Raw genomic sequence first — 15365 nt, 5'->3', positions numbered from 1 at the left:
TTTATAATTAATAATCCCTGCATGCCACCTCATATATAATAGCATAGTAAATTGGTGAACACGATACCGTTGGAAAGGAACTCCAATGATTAATTATGATATTCATATCTAGCATACCACGGCAGGGGTTTTCTGATGGTAGCTAGGGGTTGAATTAAATATAGCGCATCCCTTTTCAATCAGTTCCCATCAGGAACCGATAAAGGTACATTATATAAATATATAATATAAATACATAATACAAATATACAATATATATACAAATACATAATATAAATACATTAATATATGAATAAATTTCAATATAATACCTGTACGGGAAACCCCAAATCGGGCTTAGAAACCCCGAGCCCCGTACACGGCAATATGTAAGATTAAGGTCTTTTTGTAAGGTTTTATTTGTGACAAAGTAAGGAGCATTGAGGATTTTAAGAAGGTCTTTAAATTGTAAGGATTGGATACTAAAGGAATTCGAAGGTTTAGTGGAGCCCCAAAGCTCAACTCTGTATTTCCAAGTTTGGCCTTATTACGGTCATGTAGATCAGTCTTTTGTAGTGAATTGGAAGATTAAACCTTTTGTCTAGTAAGTGCTTTAATAGTCAGAATTGACGTTCAGTTTTCTGTATTTTCAGTCTTGTGTGAGGATTCCAGGTTAGTCGTTGGTCCAGATGTAGTCCAAGGTAGCGGATCTGTTCAACAGGGGTAAGAGCAACATTATTAAAGGAAACTGTAGGGTAATCGGTAGGTTTACGACGAAGGATAAAGGTGATTTGATGGGATTTGTTGGTATTTATTCTAATCCTCCAATTACGACACCATTCTTCGAGGTCTGTGATATGGGATTGGAGAGTTTGGGAGGCAATTAAAGCGTTATTATTAACTGCGGTTTTCAAACATGACGAACATCTATGTAATTAGTTTAGGAATGACAGATTTTACATTACACATAACACGGAAACGGATCTCTGTTAGTTCTAAAACTCTTATTAATTACTAAGTTAATTTAATTAATTAACAAATCAGGTCTTTACTTCGGATTTCGCCTATAAATCCTAAACGTTGCATACAAGCGAAAACATTTTCGTATAAGAAATAGAACAGCATTACGTTTCGCGTCGAATGGGAACCATAATGTAATAATATAAACGTACAAGAAGAGAAAAAAGTCAGTTATTTCACATCAATTTTTTATTACTTTAATGAAAACTACGGTTTTTAAGAGTCCATATCTTTAAAATTACTTGCAACACTAAAAAAAACCTAATAGAAGATTATTTAAAGTAGAGCAACTTTGCTAAAACAGAAGCCCGAGTAGAGTTGCTTACGTTAAGTAGTTCCTGAAATTCAGTATTTTAAAAAGCAACATTTCATGATATTTATACATAAAGAGTCAGAAGTTCGTTAATTTATTGTGAGAAATCAATATTTTAGGAAACATAAGACGCATATATAGATGTCTATTAGCACTCAAATTAAAGTTAATTTAATGTGCTATAAAGCAGTTTGACATTTATCTTCATAGGAGTAGTAGTTTTTATGATATTTTCCAAAATAAATTAACAAGAATCGGAAAACTTTTATATAAAGTGCCATGTTTGAATTGTCCAGGAATATACATTGGAGAAACAAAACAATTATTGAAAGAAAGAATATATGAGACAGCATTGGTGCAAAATGTATCCAAAAATAAGCATAATTTTGGTTTTGAAAATACAATGATTTTGCATAAAGAAAATAATATCGTCAAAAGAAAAATGATGGAGGCTATTTATATATCATAAAATATCAATTATACTGTTAATTTGAAATCAGATACAAAAAAAATGAGCATAATGCTGAAATGATATTCAAAGTTAATTTATGAGCATGTTTTTTTTTTGTTAACATTAATAATATATAACTAAATTTGATAAGTTTTTAAATACTAATATGAATGAATACATAAACTAGAATAAAATTGAAAATATAATATGGGTAAATTCCCTAATTTAAGGAGTTCTATAGGTAATATTGACGTAGTAATTGAATAGGTAATATTCTGTTGATATTAACTAATATCAAAATTGACAAAGGCATAATGGTCTGTAATAATGTGGTAACCAATGTTTGACTGTGATAGTGTGAATAAAGAAGTTTTGGGACTAAATGGATGCAAAAAAAAAAAAAATTGAACCAGCATTATGCTGAAATGTTATTCAAAGTTAATTTATGAGCATGTTTTTTTTTGTTAACATTAATAATATATAATTAAATTTGATAAGTTTTTAAATACTAATATGAATGAATACATAAACTAGAATAAAATTGAAAATATAATAAGGATATGACAAACCTGAGATGTTGAGTTTGGATACTTAATGTATTGTTTATATAGTGATTAGGTAAAATATATATTGTCAAATAATTATTGCAATAAGTGTAACTGTGAAAATAATAGTTAATTTAGCACATTATGATGGAAATTAATTTATTAGTGCACATCGTTCCCTAATTAAATTAGTTCTGTTGGTAATTAACTAATTTCAAAATTGACAAAGGCATAATGACCTGTAATAATGTGGTAACCAATGTCTGACTGTGATAGTGTGATTAAGATCCTTGAAAATGTCCGGATTGGCTGAAACGTAGGAGTTTAAAGATAATAAAGAGGTTTTGGGACTAAATGGATGTTTTTGTTATAACCGGAAAACTTTTAGTTTATTAAAAACCATATTTTTAGACGTATTCATGTCTGCCAGCCTTCAAATTAAATCTAGTTCTGGTTGCATATGAACTTCAACTGACCAGCTATTGGACAAGGAGTAGGTGGTTATGACTTACGACCGTGTCGCATTCCTGAATACTTACGTTGTGGTATTCGTTCGACGCATAACTTAATGTTCTTACTTTTTAAGCTAACGCTTATAACTATAATTTCTAATTCTTTACTTAATCAAACTTATTAGCTGTTTAGTAACCGTTTAAGGACCGCTAGAGATGCGTTTCCGTGTTAATTTTGGATTCAGAGGGAGAACAATTTTCTACTGCCCCATTTCAATGGGTTGCCTCATAAACAGTATACTTAAGACTAGTAAAGCACTTTTTTTTAAATCCTATAAATATAAATAATCACAGCATAAAATTTAGTAAATTATAATTTTTTTTTTATACTAAATGTATGCATGATATTTTTTTCCTTTTTATTATTTATTTCTTCCCCTACGCATTTTAATTTGTTTTTTTGTCTTGGTTTTTATTGTTCTTAAAATGTTTTTAATTCGTACATTATTTCAATTCTTAAAATTTTCTCTCTTTTTTAAGGAAGAAAATTATATTAATATTCCAAATATAGTAAAAAATATATATACATACATAAAGCCCAATATGGTCGTCCACATTTACTATCTATTAATATTCACAAAACATTCTAACACAATAAAATAAATAAGTATATTAAATTAATGATTTATTATAATGATTGTTTGAGAGTGGTTTATTTTATTATTAGCCATTTTCAAGAAGACAACCTTAAATATTGATGACATATTCTTTAAAAAAAATTTCTGCAGGGTAATTGCCCATGTCATATATAACTTTTTATATTTTAAATCAAAAACTTTTTTACATAAATAATTTTCTCATTTTCTACTAACAAACATCATTTAAATGATAAATGAACGTTGGAGAATTTCTGAAAATAAAATTTGAGAGTATATTTGGATTAAAATTGTGTGTATTAAGGATATTAAGCTAAAAATAATGAATATAAAATTAATAAATATATTTATTAAAAACAGATTAATAGTAATTCAATTTTGGACAAAATAAAAAAAAAAAATGTTTTCGGTTTATGACAGCTTATTGTTTACAATATGTCGTAAACAATAAGCTGTAACACCAATTAATAATTTATGGTATACATTTGTTAGGGAATGTAATTGCTCTTCAATTTCATATATAACACTATAACGTTCCAATAGGATCCACTATTTTGGAGTACTAGGCGAATCCCACCCCCCCTAAAAAAACTTTAATTAATTAAATTAATTAGAAAAGTTTTAGAGCTGCCAGAAACGATTTCCGTGTTAAGTGTGATTAAAAACTTATTTTCAAAATTGCAGATACATAGTCTGTGGGTAGGATTTTATGTTTCGGGCCCCTTTCAGAATCGATTGTTTCGACTCTTTCAACTTTTGAAAATCGATTTAGAATTGAACAACTTGTTGACATCACAAAGCCATTTCAAAAACTTCATTTGCACCCGGCTTTCGTTGAAGTCTATAATGATGTAGGTATAAAATAGACGATAAAAGAAGATTAAAAATTAGTCTAATACAAAATTCTAAAAATTAGTACGATACGAAAAAAAAGCAAACACGAAATTCGATCACACCTGCAGAAGTTAAAAGGAAAAACAAGTGTTCATAATTAAGTTACTCCAGCAAACTAACTTACTCAAGAGGTGCGTTCTCGCTGATTATCTCTCAAACCTACAAATAAAACTCTTTGTATGTGACTGACGTTACAGCTGGGGCCTGTTTCATAATAAAGTACAAACTAATACCATTAGTCTTGTAGATTTATCTTAATTCAATTACACTAGTATAACACAATAGTAACTTGTACTTTAGTGTTTTTTAATTCCTGTAATATCACCAATAGTCATCCCTATCATAATAAATAAATAAAATAAGTATTAGTATTATCACCACACTAGTTTCTACACTTGTACTATTAACTAATACTATTAGCTTTCATTGTGAAACAGGGCCCAGGTGTTCATAGTTCCTATAGATACGAATGGGATTTAACACAGATGCACAGTCGTACGCACAGTACAGTCGTTTCACTCATTTTTCAAAATTCTTTTTTAGCTTCGAGCTTGTTTATCACTACTAGATTTACTTAATTCTAGTTGGGCAAGTTTAGAATGTTTATAAATTATCTACAACCCCATTATTCGCAAGTAGTACTCGAGAACATTGTTACTTTCTTCGGGATTATTTTTATACACAAGTACTACATAAACTATCGATTGTTTGGAAAATAATCGATTTTACTGATCAATCGATAAATTGATAGTGCCAATCGACCATATTTAATATAGCCACATGTCAAATTAATTTATACATTTATGATTATGTTTCTTAAATATTGATGATTCAGAAATATTAAGGCAAGACGTAGAGGGGGTCGTTTAATACGATAAGAGATAAAAGTTGCATTGCCAGCGTCCACTTATCTAAGCTGAGGTAAACACCACTTTAAACCAATAGCCCTTCCTGGAGTATATAAATATGAAATGAACAAACGTATGAAAAATTGATATTTATTATGCGATACCTAGTTCCTTAAGAAAATAAATAGTTCAAATAATGTAACAACGGTTGCATGTTCAAAGATAATTAAAAATAAATGCCTAAATATACATACCCATAGTCTCAAAAAAATACGTAACATTAAATGACTCGACCTTACATAGGTAAGAAATTGCAATACGGAACAACATGAATAATAAAAGATTTTTCAAAGGAAACAGGTCTTAATGGATGATTTTAATGGGATGTTTACACAAGTAAATTATGGTGGTAAAAAACTTTACCAACATTTATGTCTCTATATCTTCATGGTAACTAATTTATAGTTATTACGTAAAAGAAGAAAGCAGAAACGCCTTCAGAATTAGTGGCTATACTACCCCGGTTAATTCAGTGTAAAGCAGACGGTTTCCAATCAACTAGAAGGCGTCAAAAGGACTAATTGCTCATGGCGTCACTTTTATTTCGAAAATAAAGTGTTATTTATTTCTTTTTAATAGGCTCATTAATACAGTTGAAATAAATAATTTAAAAGACTAAGAACTTAAAGAAGGTTTTTTTTCCTTATCCTTGAAAAGTTTAAAGTCAACTTTAACCTTTTTCAGATTTACAGCTCTTCAACTATCTGTTGTAAACAATCTTCGCACCCAAGGGGCAAATAATTTGTTCACCACAGGCTATTGTTTAGGGGCCACAGCCCTTTTTAACGTAACCCTCTCTCCAACCCAGTTCATGAGGTTCATTGATCAAGCGCCGCGTTGCATCTTCAGTCCTAAGATCTCCCATTTCTGTTGGTGCACTCAAATATTGTAAATACTTTCTATTTCTTTTTACACCCTCAGGCGACTGCTGATGTACAGCTGTAAAGTCTGGGGAGCGGCATCCTTCACGAAAAGGAAAAAACTACAATCTTTTCAAAATAAAGTCCTAAGAATCGCAGTCAATGCACCCCGGTTCATAAGAAATATCCAATTGCATCGCGAATTACAAATGGAGTCAATAGAGGATTATATCAAAAAACGGTTCATGAAGTTCCACTCCCAGTTGCCGACAGTTAAAGGAGCAGTGACCTACAACCTGGGAAACCCAACCTCAACCCGAAGACTGAAGCCCAGACTGCTGCAAGACATTCTTTTATAAATTTTTAATAAATATAAAATTAATTCATAGTCACACTACCTCCATTTACTTATTATTATTCATTTTATTTATTCATTATTATTATTTTTTTTATTTTTTCTTCTCTCTTCCCTTTTTCAAATTAACTTGTTTCTTATTACTATTAGAAGACAATTGTTTGTTTTATTTAAGTGTACTAATATAATTATTTTTTTGTTATTAATTTTACTTTCCTCTTTTATTAAGAAGCATTATTCTTATCTATTTATTTTCTTTTTTTTTTCTTTTAATAAGAACATTTTATATAATTAGGGGTGTCATTTGTATGACTATACCCCCTTATAATCAACTCTTAAAAAATATATATAATATAAGTTATATCAAACATGTAAGGCCCACCAGGCCTGGTATAAAAATAAAATAAAATCTATTTCTTTTTATCATTACAAAGTAACTGTTTTTGTACAACATGGGGAATTACATATTCATGTAATTGCCACTGCCCATGTGTATACATAAACTAGCAGGTTGAGATCATGAACTTAAGGAAATCAAGAAGAAAAGCTAATTCCACAAGAGGAGATTAAAAAAATTTATTTCATCCCAATTTTTGATTACTTTAATGAAAACTATATAAAATCGATTACTCTACAAACCATAGTAAGGGGGAGTAAAAAATGGTAGGTGTTTCAGAAGATATAAAAAATACATTTTTGAGTTCGTTTAAGTAAAAAAAAAACGTTTTGCCATATTTTCCCTCAGAAAATGATTTAGTCCGTACCTATACTATTGAAGGGATACAACATATGTCATTAAAATGTAAATATTTGAGAAAGTATTTAAGATGGTCGCCTCCTGAAGTACTTTACTTTATTTAAGAAAAATCTAAAAGCTTCGCTCATTTTTCATTCAGTCCTCCATACCCTTAAAACTTTCAGCAACACCACAGCAAAAGACCTCTTTTTTAAAAAATAAATAATTTAATTTCTATCCATTTTTGTCTCAAAACACTTTATTTTAACAATTATTTATTTAAAAAAAAATTAACCAGTCCCAAGAAAGTGTTTAAGATTATAAATTAAAAAATTGTTTTTTTAAAATTACTAAGCACATTTTTTAAAATAGAGTAAATGTGCCATAATATGAAGGTCATTTATTTAACAGACGTGATTTTTCATTAACCATTTAGTTTTTAATTTTTTTTTCTTTCATAAATCAACTTTTTGTTGTTTTATTAGCATTTTTGTGTTAAAAAGTGCGTTAACATTCCGACATGAGTTTTTTTTTTTTTTCAATTTATTTAATGTGATTTACAACTGTACAAATAATAAATACAATAAGTAAATATGTAGTATGTTTCATATACACTTGAAAATCTTGGGAAGGAACCACCCATTGGTGGTACTTCAAACATTAATTTAAATTAGAAGGTCCCGTGGCCATCTTCTTTTCAGACGCCTCGGAGGATTATCAGGGATTGTTAAGGATGAAAGATTAAGAATTAATGGGTTAGGATGGTTGAGGAGTTTGGAATGAAAAGACGCATATTTGTTTTGGGTCAAATCTGCAACGAATGGGATGTTCAGGTCTTTGTGAATGAGTTTATTTGTGACGTAATAAGGAACATCAAGGATTTTACGTAGGATTTTGGATTGTAACGATTGGATGCGGGAAGAATTTGATGGTTTGGTGGAGCCCCAGAGCTCAAGTCCATATGTCTAAATTGGTCTGATTATTGTAGTGTATACTAATTTTTTGTAGTGAATGGGAAGTTTAGAGCGTCGACATGAGTTAGTGTGACTAGGAGTAATTAAAAATAAAATACATTTCCTTACCAACTATGATTACAAGATGTACGTCTAATGAGATGAAAAATATAACTTAATAAATAAAATATAACTTTACCTAAAAAATAAAGCTAAACGCGAATGAATCGACTGTTGAAGATGTATATATCAAACTCCTTCCCCTCATGCGGGATGGCTGTGGTGAGCTGCGGCGGTATCTTCTGGAACGTGCGACAGTGTCTTCTGTTGTGTCGTGGTTAGTGCTACGAGTCGTGGCAGCAAGAAAGAGGCCGATGGGACCCTTATAATACTTTACTAGGCGATGGATTTCGATCGACTGGCACAAATAATATAAGAAACAGAACAGTAGAGGGGGTAGGTATAGAGGATTTATATCTAGAGTATAGTTCAATTCCGAGTGTATTAAGGCGTTATTTTGGCGAAAACAAGACTGTAGCGGCACCGATCTGATTCCCAGTTGGGGTAGGTTGACTTATATTTCGTGATAGTCCCACAGGATTGCAATCTAAGCTTCCTAATCTGGTCAAAATAGGGTGGTGACATGTACGGATAACTCACGGTATGTCAGAAATGACCAGGAAGAGGAAAAAAAAAAGTACCTGGTTATTCTTACACATCCTTTAGACAGCTGACGCAATGCTATCAACAGTAACGACCAAACAGCGAGTGCATAATTTCCTGATGATTCACTGGCTAGATGCTGACTGCCACTCGAAGGGCAAGCCAATGTTTTTTTGGCACGGGTCTAATGAATGTTACTACACTGAAGTAATGATCTAATAATGGTGAAAGAAGACTAATTAAATATCTCGAAAAATTAAGGAAGTCAGAAATATCTCTCATTTTTTTTCCAGACTGAACTTATAATTTACAAGGCTTTGTATACCTTATACCTTCTATTATGTTTCTCAATTTTTTATTAACTGTTTGACAACTTACTGCTTTTATCAATATTATTTTATTTTTATTTTTTTTAAAATTATTTATTTAATGTAATTTACAACTGTACAAAATAATACAATAGGTAAATATGTAATATGTTTCATATACACTTGAAAATCTTGGGAAGGAACCACCCATTGGTGGTACTTTAAACATTAATTTAAATTAGAAGGTCCCGTGGCCATCTTCTTTTCAGACGCCTCGGAGGATTATCAGGGATTGTTAAGGATGAAAGATTAAGAATTAATGGGTTAGGATGGTTAAGGAGTTTGGAATGAAAAGGCGCATATCTGTTTTGGGTCAAATTTGCAACGAATGGGATGTTAAGGTCTTTGTGAATGAGTTTATTTGTGACGTAATAAGGAGCATCAAGGATTTTACGTAGGATTTTGGGTTGTAACGATTGGATGCCAGAAGAATTTGATGGTTTGGTGGAGCCCTAATATTATTTAAAGATAGAATATAGTAATTTTAGAATAAGTGAAAAAAAAATCAAATTAAATACAAGATATACAATCCAAATTCTGTAAAAACTAAATTTAAACACTTTAAAATTCCACTTTAAACTAAACATGACATTTACGACAAACGTACAGAATCAATAAGAGTTAGAATATACGACTACACGACAACCAGTGAAATTATTAATACCCTACAGACTAACTTGCAACAGCACTTTCGCATCTCATTAAGGGTAACAACGTGGGAGAAGATCGAAGTGGCAAAGGACTAGATACCCAACAGATAAAGCATATTATACTAAATTGACTAACGAACTAAAAACAGAACTTAGGAAATGTAAAATTCAATATTGAACTAACTTAACTTCTCAGTATCTTTCGACTACTGACAAGTCTTTATGTACGACCACTAAATAGCTTTTCAGTTTCAATAATTTCAATCATCCACTTCTTACTGAATCCCAAACATGGTCAAAATCTGATGAAGATAAATTTCCGACATTTCTAAAACCTTTGAGCCACACCCTGACATTCTTAATCCAATTAACATTGGTGAAGATTGGTGACAACACTCTAAATGACCCTCCCACCTAGAGCATTTCATCCTTCAGAGATATCTAAAATAATTCAAGAATTATCCGCCCATAAAGCTCCTAGATATATAATTACATCCCATACCCTAAAACAACTTCCTCGAAAATATGTTCTATTCCTCACCTAATCTTTAATGCTGTACTCCGACTCGCATATTTTCGTGACTCATGAAAATTATTCATAATAAAAATGATACCCAAACCACAAAAGCTGCCGGTATATGATAGGATATGGGTCATTCTACCGTCCAATCTCTCTTTTACCTATCGTGAGCAAAGTCCTTAAGAAACTCATCTTGAAACGGCTGTATCCCATCCTAGATTCCAACCACATAATTCCATTGAATTCCTCTCGTATCCAATCCTTAATGCTCTTTACTTTGGCACAAATCAAATGATCCATTAGAACCTCTGTGTTCCATACGTTGCCGATTTGGCCAGAACCAGATACTAATCCTTCCATGATAAACTTCCCAACCATCCACTTAATTCTAACATGGCTTCTCCTTCATTACCAGTTAATCCTCCTAGACGTCTGAAAAAGAGATGGCCTCGAGATCTCCTCTAGAAATGTCATTGGAGTTCTATCAATCTAACATCAAATTTACTGGTTTTATATATTTTAGTACAATTGTAAATATCAATAAATAAATTTTAAAAAAATTATAAAATATCAGAATTTCCTATACTAAAATAGTAATTTCTATAAAATCGTAGATTTTATTCATTCTTACAAAGCTCAGAAGTTGTGTTGGTAAAACTCATTTCTTTAAAAGTTGGTGGAGATACAATAAAATAAAGTAATTAGTATATAATGAAATCATTATATAAAATGAGAGAAGTGCGACCGGAATGGTAGTTACAATTTTATGTATAGTGATTTTTTTAATTAAAAACTATTTTGTGCACACTATACATGATAAACTATATTTAACTTTTCGTTAGCTCTTTTTCAAATTGCTCTAAATGTATCATATAGTTATATTATTTTTGTAAAAATCGGAAAAGTTTATAACATTGAGTTGTTCTATATTAGATCAAAACGGTCATTTTATAAAATAAAATTTGTTCATTAATAATTTAGTGTAAATGTGACTAGAGATTATATTATTTTATCATTATGTTACTTTATTTATTTATTTTTTCATACACATATTTTGACTATGTTCATTTTGTTTATCCTTCTGTTTGTATATATCTTAAGAGAGATTTTTTTCATTTATTTATTTATTTTTATTCTTATTTTATTTTATTTTAGTATGAATGTGATCATTCATCACTATTAGCTATTGCCCACAACTGTGTGGCAGATTGTAATATCTATTAATATGTAAAAAGTATTTAAAAAAAAAAAAAAATAATTACGCTATAAATACTAGTGAATTAATTTTAAAGGTATGTAAAATCTAAAATATAATGAATTCATATATGCCTATGAAAAAAAACAAAAAACCACTTAACAAATTAAATGTATGTATATATTTATACAAATATATTTTCATGCAAAGCTTACATGTGAATTTCTTGAGTGAACGATTTTTTAACTACTTTTTTGGCTGTGCTCCCGAAGCATTCGAGCCAAATTTAGGTGTTGCATTCGATATTGTTGCCAAATTATAATGATTGGTCATTTTGCAGAACGATTGTCAAGATTAACCGACAACAATAATAATTATGTACCGTTCCAGATCTTTTTTTGTTTTGTTTTTTAAGAAAAACTATTTTATAATTATTAAAGTCGTGAACTAAACAAAATATAACCACTTCCTAGCAATTTGAAACTGTATCATTGTATTGTAAGATGCAAAACTCAAAATTTTAATATATCGAGTCAATCACTACCATAATATGGTTGAAAAACATGCAAAATTAGTGATATATTGGTGATTTAGTGATTTTTTTTTTTACATTGGTTTATACTATTTGACTCAATTGATATTATCAATTGTAAAATGTATTTAAATTGAAAGTTAGAAATATATTTAAGAATTATTTCAATACATTTTTTAAAACTCCCACAATTTTATAACCGAAACGAATCATGAAACTATTATTAAAACAATAACCCATTAATTATCGTATCTTCTATCTTCATATTGACTTCTTACTGATCATAATATAATATTTCAGTGCAAAATCACTAAAAAGTATTGTTCTATTTAGTGTACGACTTTCATGATAAAATCGTTTTTTTTTTTTTAAACGGCGTTTTATTTATTATATTTTTAACTTTAAAGTTTTCAAGGTGTACAAGGTTTGTATGTATGTAAAAATGGCTGCTGCTTCAATACGTTAAAAAAATTAATTTTTCATTTGGAGCTCTGTATCTTAAAAACTACTAACAATACTAGAAAACCTACGGCGACATTATTTAAAGCAGAGTAAATTTCTGAAATATTAGCCCTAATAGAGCTATTTACATTAAATGATTCTCGAGATACAGCTTTTTAAAAAGCGATATTTCATAACTATGTACTAAAAGATTCGTAGTTAGTTAATTTATTTTTAGTGTATTTTCAGAAATTTTTTTCTCAGGAACTATGTGACCTATAGATGTCTCACTCAAATTAAAGCTATTTTAATGTACTATAAAGTAATTTATGGCCTTTATCTTCGTAGGAGTAGTAGTTTTTATATTTGATAAAATAAATTGATTTATAGTTGTTCAGACAATAAGTTTTATTTATGAAAAACTTTATTTCAGAAACCATAATACGTTCAAATGTTAGTCTGTACTTAAATTAAAGCTGGTTAAATTTACCATAAAATAGTTTATAACCTTTATCTTTGTATGAGTAGTAGTTTTTATATTTGACAAAATTAATTCACAAAATCATAATTTCTAGTTGTTCCCATACAATGTTTGATTTTTGAAAAAATATATGTCTAGAACCATAAGACGTACATATGTCTGCCAGCACTCAAAATAAAGGAACTTTAACTTACTATAAAGTAGTATATGACATGTATCTTCGTAGGGGTTGTAGTTTTTAAGTTATTAGCATATAAATATAAATTTGCCACATGAAAATTTGTCCGAACAACTATAAATCAATTTATTTTAGCAAATATCATGAGAACTATTACTGCGAAGATAAACTTTTCAAACTACTTTATAGTCCATTAAACTAGCTTTAATTTAAGTGCTAATTGACATCTGTACATCAAATAGTTTCTGAGATATAGATTTTTCAAAATAAATTCACTAACTACTAATCTTTCAGTACGTTCCATCCAACATATTTATCAAATGTTGCTTTTTAAAAAGTTATATCTCGAGAACTATTTAACGTAAATAGTTCTATTAGGGCTCATATTTTAGCAAATTTACTCTACATTAAATGGCGTTCTCTTAGGCTTTCTTGTGTTGTTGCTACTTTTTAAGATATAGAGCTCGGGATGAAAAAAAAAAATTTTTTAAGTTTTGAAACAGCCGATATTTTTTCCTCTACCTATACTTGGCAGACTCAAAAATTTTGACTAGTAATTATATATAGTTTTCATTAAAGTAACCAAAATTGGGGTGAGATAACTGCCTTTTTTTCCCGGCTCTTGGACTATCATAAATGAATAGAACAGCGCATATTATTAACGCGACGCGAATGCGGGCTTCAACAAACATGCGGCAGAGTAGCAGATCCACGGTCTCATGTGCCTTCAATAGAGACGGGATATTATCTGAAACAAAAAATAACATTAATATTATTTATCTTAAATATATCGACACAGATATATGGATTATTGCTTATAAAATCAAAAAAATTATAAATATAAATTTATAAAATGTATCTACTCACAAGTTAGAAGATCAACAAGACACTCAGAAGCCAAACGTTTACACATCTTCTACTTTTCACTTACTTTAGGCATGTTTAAATAAATTTCTTCAATCAAAACGTAAACGTAAGCAAACCCAAACCCTCCAATCCCACATCACCCTTGAAGAATGGTGCCAAAACTGGAGGATTAAAATTAATTCCAATAAATCCCACCAAATCACGTTTACCCTTCGTCGTAAACCCATGACTTCTTGACCTACAGTATCCTTTAATAATACCCCTCTTATTCCTGTCGAACAGATCCGTAACTTAGGATTACATTTGGACAAAGGCATGACATGGAATCCTCATGCAAGACTAAAAAGACTGAAAAACTGCTCGTTGTTTCCGACTATTACAAATTTACTAGACAAACCGTCTAAATTGCCAATCCATTACAAAAGACTGATCTACATGACTATCATACAGAGTTGAGCTTTGTGGCTGAGGCGTCTGAAAATAAGATGGTCTCTTCTGTCTGATCTTCTGCTCTAGAAATGTTATTGGAGTTCTATCAATGGGTAGATTCTCCACATGTTCGTATCATGTCACAATGTCACCGACAGCAAATTTACTTGTATGTATTTTTATACAGTTGTAAATAACAATAAATAAATTATTAAAAAAAAAAGTAAACAATAACATGGAGTTTTTGAAAGGAAAGGTTATAAAACGAATTGCTCAGAAAATCCGCTACGAGCTCTTATGTATTTAATATTTAACATGACTTTAAATATGACTGCTCACAATCCTATACTTATAACTAGGGATAGGATTTTTATGTTTTCATATATTTTTACCTGACCATGATATCTGCGATTCCTTACTAACTATGGATGTTTCAAGACATTTCTGGTCAAATGAAGCCGTTTTTATTTCACATATTTTTAAATATTTGACCTTTTTTTACATATTTTGTTGTAAATCACATATTTTCTGAAATATTTGTTATTTTTATTATATTTTTAGGTATTTTGTCCTGAATCACATATTTCCTTAAATTATTTGTTTAATTTTAAATACATTTTTCGCAGCAACAACGTAAAATTCAAGATAACGCAAGAAACTTAAAAGTGAAATTTATCATTTATCATAAATAGTGCGCACAAATTCTATATCTTCATCTTTGAACACAAATTAAAAGCAGTGACAATAATAAATTTTCACACAGAATTACATCGAGAATTTCTCAGAATCAATTAAAAATAGCAAGTGTCTTATTCCTTATTATAACAAATGATGACACAGCCGCCCAGGTGATGCAGAATACCGAACTAGATGCAATGGAAATAGCTTCATTTAAGTATGCCCCTATAACATCAGTAGA

General features: G+C 29.9%; 1 protein-coding gene across 1 annotated transcript in view; it reads left to right on the top strand.

The window, feature by feature from the left end:
• Positions 1-15365, top strand: part of LOC106692738 (tubulointerstitial nephritis antigen-like) — a gene marked incomplete at its 3' end in the record, with an annotated part of 85323 nt that overhangs the window by 28874 nt on the left and 41084 nt on the right.

This window comes from Halyomorpha halys, unplaced genomic scaffold, assembly GCF_000696795.3.
Source record: "Halyomorpha halys isolate HHAL.00 unplaced genomic scaffold, Hhal_1.1 Scaffold68.1, whole genome shotgun sequence".
Lineage (NCBI taxonomy): Eukaryota > Metazoa > Arthropoda > Insecta > Hemiptera > Pentatomidae > Halyomorpha > Halyomorpha halys.
The sequence above is the reverse complement of the archived record's forward strand: the minus strand, read 5'-3'. Positions and strand labels throughout refer to the sequence as shown.